Raw genomic sequence first — 6,032 nt, 5'->3', positions numbered from 1 at the left:
ACCACAGGTGAGAAATTACACAAACAAGAATCACTTACCTCCACCCAAATTTAGAATAGTTACGTCCAGGACATGTTTTACTTTGAAGTGCATATCTGTTTTTTTTAGGTGCAGTTGTAAATCAAACAAATACACGTGAACAAAGTTTTCTCAATGTCAACTTATTTTAAAAGAAATGGTGAATTGTGCAAAAGGTGACAATATTTGACCTCACCTGTAATCTATTAGGGGGTCCGTCAGTTAATTAAAACACAGATGTAACATAGATTACCAAAACCTATATTTGGCTGAAATTAACATTGACACGCTTATGAAAAATATACTCCAATAGTAAGAGTGAATTGTGTCAAATGATCTGTAACACTTCATATTGTATCCCACCCTCACATCACCAGTTTAACCCCTTCCTCTCTCTTTCCTTAGAGTGCTGTGAGGTCACAAGTATCTCCCTCACTTTTCTCTTCACTGGGGATTTCCCCTGTTCGCTCTTCTTCACCACCCTCCTTCCATCAGTCCTCTCCTTTCATGTTATCCTGGCCTCCCTCGCTCCCACTCTTCACTACCTTTTTCCTCCTCATCCTCTAGGTTCTTGGCTCTCGTTGAGGTCAGTACCTTCTTAACTGGAGTAGTCATCTGAGGAATCTCCTTCATCCTCCTCCCTCTATCCCCCTCTCTCACACTAGACAGAGCGTGCTCAGAGCTAGGGTGATAAAATAGGTTACAACTTATTTGCTACTTTAAGTGTACAATAAAAGGGACTTAATATTATTTTAACTATGTTCCGATTTATTTAATGCATCGGAAACACAAAGGTGTGCTAGCACGCACGCACCGACACACACAGGAAATGGCGGTGTGCCTCAGAAGCTGCTGTGACTCACCCGTATTAACAGGAACTAAAGACTACTTGTGGCAGAGCCACCTGTCGTGCATCCTTCCTCATTTTGCGAACTGAACCACTAGTAGAATGGCATGAGAGGAAAAAGAATACCCAGTCTAAACATTCACATTACTATCACAGATTCAAAACTGGCTGAATTTGCCCTTATAAGAAAGCAGAAACACTAAATAACCTAAGATTTAGACCACTGCAAAGCTTTCCAACGTTCTCTACATTCCTGAACAACAGCACACACAGAAGAGGTCAATAACCACTGTATGGCCAATTCACTTTATTTCTCATCAACTCAAGTCATAAAGCAGAACTATAGACTATATAACCCCGTCAGTTGTCTGTCTAATCTCTAGTGCTTCAGTGGCTGAGTTGTGTGGTCGCCAGGCCCAGCCCACAGAGAACTATTAGAAACCAACATTCATTTCTAAAAACTGATAACTGATTGTGTCTGTTTGTTTCATCAGTTGGAACAATATACAAAGTTGGAATGGATTGGAATGACTATGTCCATCCTCAGGAGTCTGAATCCTCTTGAACAAACTTCTGAACAAAACCAAAATGATGAAGATAACCGTTTGCTTGGTCAATTCTCAATAGTGAAAAAACAGGAAGCAAGATCATCAATGGAAATACACTGCTCAAAAAAATAAAGGGAACACTTAAACAACACAATGTAACTCCAAGTCAATCACACTTCTGTGAAATCAAACTGTCCACTTAGGAAGCAACACTGATTGACAATAAATGTCACATGCTGTTGTGCAAATGGAAGAGACAACAGGTGGAAATTATAGGCAATTAGCAAGACACCCCCAATAAAAGAGTGGTTCTGCAGGTGGGGACCACACACCACTTCTCAGTTCCTATGCTTCCTGGCTGATGTTTTGGTCACTTTTGAATGCTGGCGGTGCTTTCACTCTAGTAGTAGCATGAGACGGAGTCTACAACCCACACAAGTGGCTCAGGTAGTGCAACTCATCCAGGATGGCACATCAATGCGAGCTGTGGCAAGAAGGTTTGCTGTGTCTGTCAGCGTAGTGTCCAGAGCATGGAGGCGCTACCAGGAGACAGGCCAGTACATCAGGAGACGTGGAGGAGGCCGTAGGAGGGCAACAACCCAGCAGCAGGACCGCTACCACCGCCTTTGTGCAAGGAGGAGCAGGAGAAGCACTGCCAGAGCCCTGCAAAATGACCTCCAGCAGGCCACAAATGTGCATGTGTCTGCTCAAACGGTCAGAAACAGACTCCATGAGGGTGCTATGAGGGCCCGACGTCCACAGGTGGGGGTTGTGCTTACAGCCCAACACCGTGCTGAACGTTTGGCATTTGCCAGAGAACACCAAGATTGGCAAATTCGCCACTGGCGCCCTGTGCTCTTCACAGATGAAAGCAGGTTCACACTGAGCACGTGACAGACGTGACAGAGTCTGGAGACGCCGTGGAGAATGTTCTGCTGCCTGCAACATCCTCCAGCATGACCGGTTTGGCGGTGGGTCAGTCATGGTGTGGGGTGGCATTTCTTTGGGGGGCCGCACAGCCCTCCATGTGCTCGCCAGAGGTAGCCTGACTGCCATTAGGTACCGAGATGAGATCCTCAGACCCCTTGTGAGACCATATGCTGGTGCGGTTGGCCCTGGGTTCCTCCTAATGCAAGACAATGCTAGACCTCATGTGGCTGGAGTGTGTCTGCAGTTCCTGCAAGAGGAAGGCATTGACGCTATGGACTGGCCCGCCCGTTCCCCAGACCTGAATCCAATTGAGCACATCTGGGACATCATGTCTCGCTCCATCCACCAACGCCACATTACACCACAGACTGTCCAGGAGTTGGCGGATGCTTTAGTCCAGGTCTGGGAGGAGATCCCTCAGGAGACCATCCGCCACCTCACCAGGCGTTGTAGGGAGGTCATACAGGCACGTGGAGGCCACACACACTACTGAGCCTCATTTTGACTTGTTTTGATGACATTACATTAAAGTTGGATCAGCCTGTAGTGTGGTTTTCCACTTTAATTTTGAGTGTGACTCCAAATCCAGACCTCCGTGGGTTGATAAATTGGATTTCCATTGATTATTTTTGTGTGATTTTGTTGTCAGCACATTCAACTATGTAAAGAAAAAAGTATTTAATAAGATTATTTCTTTCATTCAGATCTAGGATGTGTTGTTTGTGTTCCCTTTATTTTTTTGAGCAGTATATTTAGTCCCGCTTAAAGAGGAAGTGGAATGCAGAATGAGAAAAGAAGAAATCAAGTGTGGTCACGTAATGTTTTGAAGCGGTTGGGCCGAGAGGGGAGGGGGCGAAAGGTGTGGACATCGGGAGGAGCTGTAGAGATGGACAGCAGACGAGAAGGATGGAGAGATTGGGGGAAAGGATCAAAAACAAAGGCACAGAAAAAGACAGGTCAGAGTGAGACGAAATCATCAAACATGAATTACAATGAATTATCAAATTAATAAACATGATATAAAATCAAAGCTTTCAATTCACCTGATCAATGTGATTGATCAATTCTGAATCTGACAGGGAAATAAAACTGAATGAATGAGACGGAAAGAAAAGAATGAAAGAGCAAGATTGGGCTCTTGCAGATGTGTACGAAAATCAGTTGGAGAAAAAAAAGAACAGAACGAGAAGGGAAGGACGGTGGGTGGGTGGGGTAAGACACAATGAGACAGAAGTGTGAGTGTGAAACTGCAGAGAGAGAAAGATAGGGAGAGATGGGTCAGATAAGTAATTCAAAAAAAGTGATACGGGACTAAGATCGAATCATACTACACCGGCTCCGACTCTCGTTGGATGTGGCAGGGCTTGCAAACTATTACAGACTACAAAGGGAAGCACAGCCGAGAGCTACCCAGTGGCACGAGCCTACCAGACGAGCTAAATAACTTCTATACTCGCTTCCAGGCAAGTAACACTGAAACAGGCATGAGAGCATCAGCTGTTCCGGATGATGTGAGTAAGACCTTTAAACAAGTCAACATTCACAAGGCCGCAGGGCCAGACGGATTACCAGGATATGCACTCCAAGCACACGCTGACCAACTGGCAAGTGTCTTCACTGACATTTTCAACCTCTCCCTGTCTGAGTCTGTAATACCAACATGTTTCAAACAGACCACCATAGGCCCTGTGCCCAAGAACACTAAGGTAACCTGCTTAAATGACTACCGACCCGTAGTACTCACGTCTGTAACCATGAAGTGCTTTGAAAGGCTGGTCATGGCTCACATCAACACCATTATCCCAGAAACCCTAGACCCACTCCAACTTGCATACCACCCCAACAGATCGGCAGATGATGCAATCTCTATTGCATTCCACCCTGCCCCTTCACCCCTGGACAAAAGGAACAGCTACAGTTGAAGTCGGAAGTTTACATACACTTAGGTTGGAGTCATTAAAACTCGTTTTTCAACCATTCCATACATTTCTTGTTAACAAACTATTGTTTTGGCAAGTCGGTTAGGACATCTACAGTTGAAGTCGGAAGTTTACATACACCTTAGCCAAATACATTTAAACTCAGTTTTCACAATTCCTGACATTTAGTCCTCGTAAAAATTCCCTGTCTTGGCAAACCCTAGAAACCGCTGCACTTCCTTTACCGTGGTGGGAGTCGGCCAATTACGCACGGCTGAAATGTGGTTACTCTCCATCTCCACCCCTGAAGTGGAAATGCGGTACCCTAGGAAGGAGACGGACTGTTGGAAGAACAGACATTTCTCAGCCTTGACGTACAGGTCATGCTCCAACAGTCGACCAAGCACATGCTCGGCGCCGTGCAGGTCCCGGAAAATCTCATCAACAAAGGCCTGGAAGACTGATGGAGCATTCATCAACCCGTACGTCATGACGAGGTACTCATAGTGCCCTGAGGTGGTACTAAATGCCGTCTTCCACTCGTCCCCCTGCCGATTACGCACCAGGTTGTAAGCGCTCCTGAGATCCAATTTTGTGAAGAAGCGTGCCCCGTGCATAGACTCGATCGCACTGGCAATGAGAGGCAGCGGGTAGCTGTACCTCACTGTAATCTGATTGATACCCCGATAGTCAATACACGGGCGCAGACCTCCATCCTTCTCTTCACAAAAAATAAACTCGAGGAGGCAGGTGAAGTGGAGGGCCAAATGTATCCCTGCCCCAGGGATTCGGAGACATATGTTTCCATAGCCGCCGTCTCCTCCTGTGACAGAGGATACACGTGACTCCTGGGAAGTGCTGCGTCTACCAGGAGATTTATCGCACAATCCCCCCCGTCGATAGGGTGGTAATTGAGTCGCAAGAAGGCGAGAGCCAAATAGGCATATTCTGAGGGGATGCACACGGTGGAGACCTGGTCTGGACTTTCCACCATAGTCGCACCGATGGAAACTCCCACACACCTCCCTGAGCACTCTCGTGACCACCCCTTGAGAGCCCTCCGTTGCCACGAAATAGTGGGGTCATGACAGGCCAACCAGGGTAGGCCCAGCACCACGGGAAACGCAGGAGAATCAATAAGGAAGAGACTGATTCTCTCCTTGTGACCCTCCTGCGTAACCATGCTTAGTGGAGCGGTGGCATCCCTAATCAGCCCTGACCCTAATGGTTGACTATCTAGGGCGTGCACAGGGAAGGGCATACAGGAACAAGGGGGATCCCTAAACTATGAGCAAATATAACAGTCAATAAAATTCCCAGCTGCGCCTGAATCTACGAGCGCCTTATGCTGGGAATGCGGGAAAAACTCAGGAAATTTGATAAACACATACATGTGAGCAACAGGGGCCTCTGGGTGAGCCTGGTGCTGACTCACCTGGGGTAACACGATAGTGCCCTGCCTGCTGCCTTGACTCCCTGAGGAATCCCCCCAGCACCGACCAGCAGTGTGCCCTCTGCGGCCACAGATGGTGCAGGGAATGACCCCTCCTGCGGTCGCACTAAATGCAACACCTCCTAGCTCCATGGGCGTCGGGTCGGAGGTGCTGGGGGATGGAACTGACGGGCCCCGATCCGGATGTCCGCGGGTGGCCAGCAGGTTGTCCAGCCGGATGGACAGTTCCACCAGCTGGTCCAACGTGAAGGTGGTGTCTCGGCAGGCCAACTCCCGACGGACGTCCTCGCGCAGACTGCACCGGTAGTGATCGATCA

Source organism: Salmo salar, chromosome ssa08 (genome assembly GCF_905237065.1).
Source record: "Salmo salar chromosome ssa08, Ssal_v3.1, whole genome shotgun sequence".
NCBI classification, from domain to species: domain Eukaryota; kingdom Metazoa; phylum Chordata; class Actinopteri; order Salmoniformes; family Salmonidae; genus Salmo; species Salmo salar.
Note: the sequence above shows the minus strand (reverse complement) of the source record.